Source organism: Lissotriton helveticus, chromosome 1_1 (assembly GCF_964261635.1).
Source record: "Lissotriton helveticus chromosome 1_1, aLisHel1.1, whole genome shotgun sequence".
Lineage (NCBI taxonomy): Eukaryota > Metazoa > Chordata > Amphibia > Caudata > Salamandridae > Lissotriton > Lissotriton helveticus.
Window position 1 is genome coordinate 1,444,927,337 of NC_136057.1, and position 13,423 is coordinate 1,444,940,759.

The window sequence follows — 13,423 nt, forward strand, 5'->3', positions numbered from 1 at the left end:
ACAAAAACTTTTCGAAATTTCAGCCTCAGCACCGAAAGATACAAAGATAGTGTGTGAATGGTCACGCTGGTTACCCTAGCATAGCATTCAGTGCCTCAGTCTTTTTCAGTCTTTTATGGATTGACATTTTATAGATTCACAGGCTTTGCACGTGTCCCATTTAGTAGTTAGATTGGAAATAGTTTAATAAGATTGCCTGTTGGCAAAGGGTGTTGATATCGAATGCCATCTGAAACTGCAGGAAGCCCTCATTTTCAGTGCAGTTTAGTAACCTTGAGCCAGAAGAGAGTTTTTTGGGGTCTTTTTCAAGACTAGTGAGCATACTGGTTTCGTTCTGTCAAGCATGATATCATGAGTAGCATTATAAACTGTCAGAAATGACAAATAAGATGACTGCCTTCCATTGGTCTTGATGAGAATTGTGTAAGCCTAACAGTATTTCAAAATGAAGAAAGAATCATCTGGCTTTGAAGGGTACAGCAGTAAAATGAGAGGATGTAGCCTAACAGCTAGATTGGTCGACCTCGAAGCTGGGTCTATGCAAGCTATGCTCAAGTTCCTGTGATTCTTGGACAATCACTTAATCTCCCCGTACCTAACAAAATGAATGTGTCCGTCTGTAATACAACTGGTGCTCATGCAAAGCACTCTGATACCTTCGGGTCAAGTTCAGGCTATATAAAACTTAGAGAAAAAGAAAAAAATTAATATCCAATACCCTTATCACGGAGCGACGCTTAGTAACTTTATGAATAGTGTAACTACATGGTTACTTGGAACGAGTAGTGGTTTGCGATTCCCATTTCAGGATGGCATGAGCGTTTTGACATTGACCCTTAAATGGATGAAATGATCATGGTAAACTTCTCTCCTGTGAACCTACATTGTCAGTATTCAAATTCCACTATTCTTTGTCATCAGTCCTGATAGAGGCTGACAATTCAGAGGCAAACTATTTTGAAAGTGGTAAAAACGAAAACATCCTAAATGTCCTTGTTTCTATTCAAAGCGATGCATAGAGTTGAGGCAGGAATCTTTGAACTTTGGAAGATATTTGTGATGGCATGACTCAGTATGGTGTAAATCTGATGGTGAGCGAGGGTGGATGATAAATTCAAAAGCCTTGTGTTCTTTTGCTTTTTTTACTGTGTTTTGCGTTGTACATATTATTTACTGTAGACTTGTGCATAAAATTCTTCTGTGCTTCGATGGTCACATAGTCCTTCAGCAGTGAGAGTCTTCACACTACCAGGTTGTCTTGAATGCCATTTGTGTATTTAACATTCCATCTGTGGAGTTTCAAGATTATCATTTGGTGCAGTCAGGCAATGGATTAACAAGTATGGCTTGCGTATCTGAATAAACTTTCTGTTTGAGATCAAGTGTAACAGCAAATTGCGACAAGGTGCCTGTTAGCAACGTCACAAGCTTGCTACATGTTTAGGGACTCAATAGTGTGCCAGGGCAGGAACACCTTCCTCATTTAAGGTCTGGGAATCTGAAGCCCCCACTCCGAACCAGTTCTTTTGGTCTGGGGCTAATGTAGTCGCTTTACCAGTGTGCTCTATGTTCTGTGAGAGCGGGGAGGTGTCATCATTTAAATAGGCCACTTTAGGAAGCTGTCATTTATTGTGATATATTATGAAGCTGATATACAGTGTAAAGAGTCCAGGGGGTTCCCTTATGAGTGGACAGGGGCTTGCTATGCAATCCCAAAGTGCTAGATTAGGGGGGTAGTGTGGCCGAGCAGCCATAGGCTTAACACTGAGGAATGCAAGACATTTGCAGATTCACACGATGATCAATAAATGGCATACACGGCTCAAGAAGGAGATCCACACCAATTTATAACTATAGCAAGTATCTTTATATATGTTTAGGTATCAAAGCAAAATCGTTCAGGTAAGTAAGTTTTTAAATATAAATTCTTTTCACTTTCAAATGTGGGCACAGTGCAATTTCCGAGTTCTGCATTTTTATCCTACGTGAGGAAGAACAAATTCTGCAAACAGGTATATTACAGCGACTTGCAAGACCAATCTCCAAGAGTTAAGGTGAGTGGTAGGCCAGGTTCAAGGCATCACCAACAGAACTCCACCAGCGGTACGAGGGCAGCCTGGTGCAGAGTGCAAAACAGCATTGGGAGCCCGGTAGGTTTCTATGGAGATCGGTCATGTTGGAAAGAGGCTGCAGGCTCTGGCTGGAAGGCCAGTCAGGGTGAACCAACAGCTGATGTTAAAGGCTTGCGATGCTTGGGGACGTAGGGACACCTGGGGTACTCTTCTTCATGGCACAGGGGTGGCAGATGCAGAGGTGTCTTTAGGCGACTGGTTTTCTTCCCAGAAGCAGTAACAGTCCAGGGGGCCTACGTGCAGAGGCGGCAGGCAATATTGGGAAGTCCACGAGTGGTGAAATCATGATGGAATCGAGCTCTGAGCGACCCTGTTGTCACAAATAGCCCACTTCAACTCAGCCAGAGGTGACCGGTGCAGTGGGAGCTTCAGGTGTCTGAGTTTGGTGGTTTTGGAGGCCTCAGAGTCTTTGCTTTGGAGTTTCTGCAGGATGCAGGAGGATAGGTCCGATGTTTACGGGAGATCTTGGGTCTTAATCGAAGGCAGGCAGTCCTGCCAAGGTTCTGGAGTCAACAGCTGAAGGACTTTGGCGCAGTTTTAGACGAGGGAAGCAGACCGGCAGGCTGGGTTGGTACCAGGTCTGCTTCTTCTCTCCTCTCCGCTTTTGCGGCTCTTTGGTGTCCTCTCCCCTCTTAGGTCATCAGGGTCTGCTTTTCTGGTGCTATGGGCTCTCCTAAATTTATTGGCTTTAGGGGAGTGTAGGGCAGTAGCCACTGGGCAATAGCATGCTTTATCGGAGTGTAGGCTAGTAGCCAGTAGGCGCTAGCAGCTCTGCATGTGCTTGGTGAGAGATCCCTTAGGGTGGCACAATTTGTGCTTCAGCCCTTAGGGTCCCTCTTTAGCCTCACAGGCCCTAGGTACCAGCTTTCCATTTACTAGGGATGTACAGAGAATGCTAAAAGGTTTTGCCAATTGGGGGAACACATTTTTACAGTTTTGGGAAAGAGCTCTAGCATAGGGGAAAGGTGTAGCATGGAACCCAGTGCATTTTCAGTTGAAATCACATCATGTAATCCAGCATTTGCAATGCAACAGGTCTCGCAGCTACGCAAGTTTGAGCTATTGGCATTGTAAATGGCTATGCCTTTTATTTTGGTATTGGTATTTAAAACATAAATAAAATACGTTGTAATTTACAATGGCAATAGCTTAAGGTTGCGTAAATACGAGACCTATTGCATTGCAAATGCTTGTTAAACCAGTGATGAGCTGCATTTCAGGAGTTGCAGTTTCACTTTTGACATTTCTGATATATGCTCATAAATCCTAGCGTGCAAACTGCTGTCGATAAGAAGGAAGCCATCGTTCATGGTGCCACACACGACGTGAGGCCTCTTGTCCGTGTTGGAAAAACAGGAACACTGCAGTTGTAACGGGCCCCACGTACAGGAACTCCTCGGTTGTAATGGGCCCGCGTCTGTAGGAGTTCTTTAAACTTCTATCGAGCCGTGTGCTGCACAGAGGTGCTGACAGTCACTCACTTATAATGAGAAGCATCGAAATACGAGTCTCAAAAGCCAGGGTCGCTCTGGTGCATTTAGGACAGTCACAGGGATTCACATGCAATAAGTCATCCGACTGGTTTATTTTGCCAGGTATGGAAATACGTGCGTGCAGACCGCAGTTCACATATTGCAGTTCCAGTGTATACCAGAGCTCACGGTTAGATGAAGCCGGAGAAGTCCACCATAAAAGTAGAACAAGAAACATCTGTATTTTTTGTTCGCCCACAGAACAAAATCCGGTTTAATTCGCTGGTGAAAAATAAAACCCAAGGCATCCGGATTAGTGCCTGTCCTTCAAGTACACCCTGGTGACCACCTATAGCTGCTTCTGTAGTAGGGGATCTCTGTGTATTGTCATAATCTAGTGAATAGTCCCGCCCATGTGCGTGGACCCCGGCAATCAAAAATAATCTCTTAAGTTGTCAAAAAATGCAGAACTTCAAAGACACTTGAGAGAGAATTTAAAGACAAATAATGCAGCATATATCCACAGGCTACACTGTCCAGTACTTCAACTAGAAATTCCACCAAAAACAACCACACAAACAGCACAGCCTGCCCAGTTTCTTCTACAGAAAAACTTGCCTCTACCAGTAAAAGCCTCTGGAATGATAGAGAGGAAGGCATGGACAGAAAAGCCCCATAGGCTGCCATTATGTGGCTTAAATAGGATACTGTGCCTTTAAGAGAACTTTCCAGAACTTCTCCCAGTATCCCAGAATGCACAGCAGGTCCCATTTACTTTCAGTTCTTTTTTCCGGCTCCTGCTAACAGGACCCTGGTGCATTGAGCTCTCCCTTTTTCAAGGGTTTATTGGAATTTTGTGCACTTTTGGCTTAAAAGTGTTTTCAGTTTGTGTACTTGGTGTTTCCCTTCACTCCTGTGTGTTTGATCAGGCTTTTTAGGGCTCTAAAATCCCTGCTCTATTCGACAAGTGCCCAGCATGTGGAAGGAAGAAGGCCAAGACTGATCCACACGATGTCTGTGTCCTCTGTCTCCCTGAAGCACATGTCCCTGAAGATTGTGACATCTGCCAGACCTTTTCATCAAGGATCCTGAGGGACAGGCTGAAGATTAGGCTTCAAGGCCTAGAGGAGAGATATATAGGAACAAAACAGGGTCTTGGCTCCTTAACAGCAAGGCTAAGCCTATTTAAACTAGAAAAGCAACACAACCGCCAATACTGAACTACTTTGATTTTTTCTTTAAACAAGAATCTGCTATGAATAAAACATGGCAGTCTATTATCACTATCGTCACTAGTTTATTATAATCATTTTTTCATGTCAAAGAAGTTTTTTTTCACTTTTTTTCAAAAAAACATTTCTTGTGCATATACAACTATACAACATAATATACAAATATATACAAAATTTACAAAAACAGTCTTGAATTCAACAACACATCCATACCAAACCTTTCTCACTACAATCATACACAAAGCATTCATACACATAAGTGAAACACAATACCTCTGAGGTATAGGTCAGTGTCAACAAAAAAGGAACTTATTTTACATAAAGTTGTAAAAATTATGATGTATCCTAATTTTTCATTCAGATAGTCTGAGTAATTATAATTATATCATGTCCTAAACCAGTATTTTTTAAGGGCTATTTGTATTGTTGACCATTGACCAAAGAGATCGACGCGTTTCGAACACCCTAATTGCGGTGTTCTCCTCAGGATCAAAACGATTTCTTAAGGCTTCTATGCAAGGTATCTCTTGAACTGGTGTGGGTGTTGTTGTCTAAGTACTCGCAAGTCTTTTTATTTTGCTTGGAGTGCCCGGTGTAATCATATGAGTCTCTCCCCCGGGCTCACTTCCGTACGGAAGGAACCAATCGACAAGAGCGTCCAGCGCTACACTGACAGCGTTTGTCTAGAAACAATGTGCGTGACGGGATGGCAGCACACTAAAACAATCGTCACGCCTCGAAAGTGAGCCCGGGGGAGAGACTCATATGATTACACCGGGCACTCCAAGCAAAATAAAAAGACGTGCGAGTACTTAGACAACAACACCCACACCAGTTCAAGAGATACCTTGCATAGAAGCCTTAAGAAATCGTTTTGATCCTGAGGAGAACACCGCAATTAGGGTGTTCGAAACGCGTCGATCTCTTTGGTCAATGGTCAACAATACAAATAGCCCTTAAAAAATACTGGTTTAGGACATGATATAATTATAATTACTCAGACTATCTGAATGAAAAATTAGGATACATCATAATTTTTCCAACTTTATGTAAAATAAGTTCCTTTTTTGTTGACACTGACCTATACCTCAGAGGTATTGTGTTTCACTTATGTGTATGAATGCTTTGTGTATGATTGTAGTGAGAAAGGTTTGGTATGGATGTGTTGTTGAATTCAAGACTGTTTTTGTAAATTTTGTATATATTTGTATATTATGTTGTATAGTTGTATATGCACAAGAAATGTTTTTTTGAAAAAAAGTGAAAAAAAACTTCTTTGACATGAAAAAATGATTATAATAAACTAGTGACGATAGTGATAATAGACTGCCATGTTTTATTCATAGCAGATTCTTGTTTAAAGAAAAAATCAAAGTAGTTCAGTATTGGCAGTTGTGTTGCTTTTCTAGAGGAGAGATGGCTGCAGGTGGGTCTGGGCAGGCTGGGAAGGCTCCCTCTGCCTCTGCTGAGGCCTCTGGGGGGCTCCCCAGCGGCAGGAAACCCAGCAAACGGTCCCGGTCTCTGTCGACGTCGATTGCATCGACGTCGAGAGGGATGACGACTGTGTTTTCCCCACCTCCCCGGGGCTCCGGGTCGAGACGGCGTGAGAAGTCGACGTCGAAAGGCCTGGGTAGGCTGCCGTCGAAATCACCGTCGACGACGTCTTCGTCTTCGTCGGCGTCGAGACATCGACGTCGAAGAAGGACTGACAGGCACCGGCGCTCGCCGTCGAAGCGACACCGCCGGTCGCCGTCGACTGAACGGTCGGCGTCGAGGGGGCTCCTCGACGTCGAGGACCTCGGACAAGCGGTCGGCGCCGAGGAGGAGTCGGCGCTCATCGTCGAGGACTGCACGTTCGATGTCGCGGAAGCGGCGTTCAGCTTTGAGGAAGAAGCACTCGACGTCACGGAGGCGGCGATCGACGCCGGAGTCGCAGAGGCGACGTTCGACGCCGGAGAAGCGTCGACCAAGCGTCTCAAAATCTGTGGCCACCCTGCTAGAAGCCAACAATCTATCAAATTCGTAGGCAGCGTGGAGCCAAGCCCAAGGCATGGTTTGGCTCTTTGAGCTAAAACACGAGCGGGTCATCAAAAGACGTATCATGTAAATCATGCAACGGACCATTTATAAAAGTATTACATGGCTGTCTATTGTAAAATAAAACACTGTTTATTATTTTGTTGTTAAGTCAATATAACAGACAATATTAACACAGCCTTAAGCACACACAGAATGTAAATGACAGTTGAATATAGAATCCTTAAACATCAGATTTTCTTTAGTGGTTTTATTTTCAGCCTTCTGGCCATCTTCTTTTAGCCTACACGTGTTTCATTGCATTGGGCGTACAGCCCTACAACTAGGGGTGGGCGAAGAATTCCGCTCCGCCGAAGGAGTTCGCAGAATTTTGCCCACTCCGCTCTGAGTGTGCAGTTCTAAAAAAACTCCGCCAAGTGACGCGGAGCAAAGTTTTTTTCTCTCAAGTGGCTTGCAAGAAAAGATTAGGTGCTAGACCCTCCCCAGTGAGATTTCTCAACGAGGGCAGTCGCGGCAGGTTGTATCCACTCACGTTGAGAAAGCTGCCGCTCGTGTTGAGGAAGCTGCCGCTCGAGTAGAATGTCTACTCAAGCAGCAGAAAGCAGCAGCGCCCTCTGGCGCGACGCTTAGTTTCGTTCGCGCACTTTTTACAGCGTTGGACAAAATCCTGGTACTGAAAATCAGTGCGAGCAGCGCAAATTAATAGACTCCACCACTAGCGGAACTCCGGCACTTCATGGAGTTCCGCAGAGTAACACTCCTCAAACTCTGACCAGACCTACCTACAACTTCATCATGGGTAAAAAGACATAAAATATTTCTATTGTAAAAACAACCACGGTACAAAAGTGTCACACAACACTGTTATGGTGACACATGCATTTGCATCACATTGAAACTTATATTGTGGCATGCAAGTGGAAACCCACGCATATTGCCTTCTAAATGATTAGAACAATACATATCAAATTACATAATGCCGAATATTCAAATGTAGTTACTTGCATATCAGTGTAACCATCCCATACCAAGCCGTGCTGTACAGAATACAAATAAGACTCTAGTACAATGCAAAGGATGTTAATGGATAGTCACTGTGTCATGCGCAATTCAGCTACCGATCACAACTAGGGGCCAGTAAAAATACAGCCAAATTACCAAACTATCGATCCATTGTAAAGCGTGGCATCATAAAAATCTCTCAAGTATACTCCCTAAGAAAACATGCATCTAACACCTCAAGTGTTGTTCCCAATAACAGCACCAAAAAATACCTGTCAATGTCCACAGATATATTGTATTCCTCTTTTAAATAAAAGAATATGTAATCAGACCAAATATCCACCTAATAGTGCCGACATCTACATTCATCAATGCCATATTTCACATTTCCTACCTTATCTCTGGGTTAAAATTTTTGACTCTGAGTATATGAATTGATTAATGTCACCAATCCATCCAAATCTAAATCAAACACAAGGACGAAAAATCATGTCCCATTGTATGTGTCTCTTTTAGAGTTTCACACGCAGTCTTGATCATTAGTCCATGCAACACCCACCAATAAATAATCTGCTTCCACTACTGTGGTATATGTCACCTCTCCTGTCTGCCTTGTCAATGCGGTATATCCAAATGTATATTCTTTTCCTTTAAACTGATGGGAACATCCTCCCTGTAATCATAAAAGTATAAAAAATATTTATATAAATTGGCCTCAATTATGTGCACCACTCCATATACACGTTGGGGCCATCTTCTCAAAATTTCTACTTACCACTCAATGCAAAGTTGCTTTTTGATGAGTACTCCGTGCGAGTATGCTACGACACTGACGTGCAACCCAAGCGCCATCTTGATATTATATTTCAATATGAGTGAAAGCAAGAATGGACGAAACCTGAGTAAACATCACAGTCGAACCACCACAATATACTTCAATCCATGGCGCCACCTTAACCTGGACAGCACGGAGGTTTACAACATATTTTTGAAACTGACCTATGCCACATTTACAAAAATATTGTCGTACTCTCATTTCACCCAGAATCAGATCAACGATGTGTACAAATAATAATGACATCCTATCAAACAACCCGAATTCAGGTGAATAATACATGTAAAGCCTCATCCAAAGAATACAAATAAAGCATAATAATAACACACCAAAATCGAATGCCTACTGTGTAGCCACAGTCCCAGTCGTGTGCCAACTAACGCCCAACTATCTAACTCCATCAAAGGATCCCATTAACAATTATGTACACACCAGAAATTGGATGAGTAATACATGTAGGGTCTCATCAAGAGATAACAGAACGGAACCATCACGCCCACTATGTGATCACTCGTTACGTGTATACCTGGCACTGGATAACCTTAGATATGAGGATAGGAACCCTTTAAGAAACAAAAGACTATAGAATAACATTATGATTAATGTGAAAAAAGGATGCCCCAACGTCAGAGCTGGGTCACATTGTAATGGTCCCAAAATCCATAAACAATATAGCCTGTAGGTCAATGTGTGTTATGTAATAAGGTATTACCACCCCCCCAAAATAAATCAATGATTATAAAAAAAAAACACAATTTTCATATGCTGGGTACTCAGGTGACGTGACAGGAAGGTGGTAAGCCGGAGAGAATGCGAGGGAGTGAGTGGCTGCAGGTGAAGAGGGCAGAAACGGGCAAGGGAGAGGTGAAAAGGAGAATGGAATCTGTGGGAGTAGACCAAGCGGACGGGGGAAATGTGAGAATGGAATAGGCCCTGAGCGCTTACTTCCCCTACATCCATTACCCACTCCGGTGGGGGGAAGCGTTCAATTTTTTCTGGCAGAGTGGAGAAAAATTACTCCAGACAAGTGAGTGCTGAATATTGTTTGCAATGGATACAGTCTTCGGTTCACCAGCCCGCCTCCAGCAATTCCACCGGTCAGCTCGCAGTTTCAGCTGCGCGAGCTCCAGGCGGAGGCCGATTTCCTGTTAAGGAAAAGGGCGATAGAAGACGTACCTCGGTCTCCAAGAGGAAGAGGTCTGTACTCCCGGTTCTTCCTGGTTCGCAAGAAGGACAAGAACGAGTTAAGGCCCATTCTGGACTTGCGGCAGGCAAACAAGTGGATTCGCAGAGAAAAGTTTCGCATGCTGTCGTTGCATCAGATTTATCCTCAGTTGCAACAGGGGGACTGGCTATGTGCTATAGACCTACAAGATGCGTACTTCCATGTGCCCATTGCACACAAACACAGGAAGTTCCTGCGATTCGTAGTCGGCGCCAATCATTATCAATACACAGTACTGCCATTCGGACTGAAGTCTGCGCCGAGAACATTCTCGAAGTGCATGGCAGTGGTAGCGGCGCACCTGAGAAAGAACAAGGTGTTCGTCTACCCGTACCTGGACGATTGGCTGATCAAGGCCTCCTCCTCGGAAGCGCAAGCCCACTTCCAGAAGATGTGCGTTCTCTTGAACAAGCTGGGGTTGCACATCAACATGTCCAAGTCTGTACCGACTCCGGTCCAGTGCATACAGTACTTGGGAGCCTCCATCAATACGCTGTCGTGTCTCCTTCGGAGGAGAGACGATTATCACTCCTTCGGAAGGCTCAGGCGCTTATGACCACTCCATCTACAACAGTGAGGACGGTGTCTTCTCTACTGGGATTGATGGCCTCTTGTATCTTCCTAACGCCACACGCACGGCTGCACATGAGACCGTTGCAAGAGTGCTTGGAGGACCAGTGGGATCAGAGGAAAGGATCTTGGGACGACAAGATGAGACTTTCTCTGCATGCTCTTCAGTCTCTAAAGTGGTGGTGTTCAGCGGAGAATCTACTCAGAGGGGTCCCTTTCCACAAGGACATTCCCACTCAGGCTGTCGTGACGGATGCTTCTCTCCTAGGCTGGGGGGCGCACTCCGGAGACTTACAGATTCAGGGAACGTGGTCCCCGATGGAAGCCACGTATCACATCAATTTCCTGGAACTCAGAGCTGTTCACTTGGCACTGAAGGCCTTTCATCCGTCCTTTCAGACCAACTCGCTGCTTGTACAGACGGACAGTACAACCACGATGTATTACCTCAACAAGCAGGGGGGTTTGAGATCGCGCACCCTGTCGCAGGAGGCGCAGGCGATCTGGCATTGGCTTCTGGCCAGAGGACTGACGATAACGGCTACCCATCTGCCAGGTGTGCAGAATGTTCAGGCGGACGCACTGAGCAGACTGCTCCAGGAAAACCACAAATGGGTCATAAACGACGAGGTACTAGGAGAAGTCTTCGCAAGGTGGGGGACTCCAGATGTAGATCTGTTCGCCACCGCCGAAAACAGCAAATGCCTAGACTTCGCCTCCAGGTACTACCAGCGGGGGACGCTGGGGAATGCGCTATGGATCGACTGGTCGAACAGCTTTCTGTACGCTTTTCCACCCATTCCCCTGATTCCGGCGGTACTCATCAAGTTGGCCCGGTCCAGGGCGCGGATGATACTTATTGCTCCGGAATGGCCCAGGCAGTGGTGGTTCACGGACCTGCTTCACCGGTCTCTCCTTCCTCACATGCGGCTGCCGTGCAGGCCGGACCTTCTCACGAAGTTCGGGGGCAGATGCTGCACCCCAACCTCTCGTCTTTGAATTTGGCTGCATGGCTCCTGAGATAGTGCAATATGGCCATTTGAATCTGGCCCGAAGATTGCATGGACATACTGAAGGAGTCTAAACGACCTTCCACTCGGACTTCCTATGCTTACAAGTGGAAGAGGTTCTGTATCTGGTGCAAGTCCAAGAACTATGACCTGACGACGTGCAAGGAGGATGTCATTATCCCTTACCTTCTACATTTGGCGCAGTCTGGCCTTAATGTTCATTCCATTAAGGTTCATCTCGCTGCATTGACTGCCTACAGGAAATGCCCTTCACAGACTTCCTTCTTCCAGATCCCTGTGATCAAAGATTTTCTGGAAGGCTTGAAGAAAGTATTCCCTCCTGTCAGGCTTCCTTCGCCTTCATGGGAATTGAATGTGGTGCTGTCCAGATTGATGAAGGAGCCTTTTGAACCTATTCATAAGGCTTTGTTGCAGCACCTGTCCTGGAAGGCGGCGTTCCTCGTGGCCATTACATCGGCCCGCAGGGTGAGTGAAATTCAGGCATTGTGTTGCCAAGAACCTTATACTGTATTTCATGCTGCTAAGGTTGTTATACGTACTCACCCTAAATTTCTTCCCAAGGTTATTTCTGATTTTCATGTCAACCAGACGATAACTTTGCCTACGTTTCTGTCCTGTAACTCCAGTTCTGTAGTAGGGGTATCTCTGTTATAGTCATAAGCGCCCGCCCTCCTCCCCAGTGGAGAAAGATTTTCATGTCAGGAATGCTACAGGTCTGGCGTGTTACGCCTTCAAAAAGAACTGAAAGTAAATGGGACCTGCTGTGCATTCTGGGATACTGGGAGAAGTTCTGGAAAGTTCTCTTAAAGGCACAGTATCCTATTTTAGCCACATAATGGCAGCCTATGGGGCTTGTCTGTCCATGCCTTCCTCTCTATCATTCCAGAGGCTTTTACTGGTAGAGGCAAGTTTTTCTGTAGAAGAAACTGGGCAGGCTGTGCTGTTTGTGTGGTTGTTTTTGGTGGAATTTCTAGTTGAAGTACTGGACAGTGTAGCCTGTGGATATAGGCTGCATTATTTGTCTTTAAATTCTCTCTTAAGTGTCTTTGCAGTTCTGCATTTTTTGACAATTTAAGAGATTATTTTTGATTGCCGGGGTCCACGCACATGGGCGGGACTATTCACTAGATTATGACTGTAACAGAGATACCCCTACTACAGAACTGGAGTTACAGGACAGAAACTACTCCTTCTACGTCTCCTTTTGCAGATCTGGCAGAGGTGCTTCATACCGCCAGCTTGTCCTGCCTTCACAAAGAACCGAGCAGTTGTGCGGGCGAGGTTGTGGTGCCTACCACCCTTGTGACCATGGTCAACTGGCTTCTCGGTTTACCCCTTCCCCTGCAGCCCCACCTGCCAAACCTCTTTAGCATGCCCTTACAGAAGCTCAGCCACCCTGTGGGAGGCATAATCCACTAGAATCTTCCAAGTTTGGCAGACAGTAACATTGGACAGGTTGTGCTCTATAGATAATTCACATAGATACACCTTACCCATCCTTGCTTCCCTGCTCCACTTTCCACCATCCCACATGCATGTCGGAAGACTATCTTTCCATTTTCCGCAGGAAAAGCAAGCTCTTTTGGCTAAAGAGGCTGTTGAGAGGGTGTCGGCACCAGAAGTAAGACATGGTTGTTATTCCCGTTACTTGCTGGTGCCTAAGAAAGATGGAGGCATTCAACCTATTTTAGACCTGCTTCCTCTCAACGTCTTCCTCTGGAAAGAGAAATTCTAAATGCTCATTCTAGCCCAGGTTATCTGCCCTCGACCCTGGAGACTGGATGATGGTGTTGGGACTGCAGGACGCTTATTTGCACATACCTGTGTTGCTGCCCAATCCACACTATCTGCGGTTTTTAGTGGGACAGGACCTTTTTCAGTTTGTGG

At 45.2% G+C, this 13,423-nt stretch overlaps 1 protein-coding gene across 2 annotated transcripts in view; it reads left to right on the forward strand.

Moving 5' to 3' along the window:
• TRIP10 (thyroid hormone receptor interactor 10) overlaps nt 1-13,423 on the forward strand; it is a 157,362-nt gene that overhangs the window by 112,257 nt on the left and 31,682 nt on the right. The window lies entirely within an intron of this gene.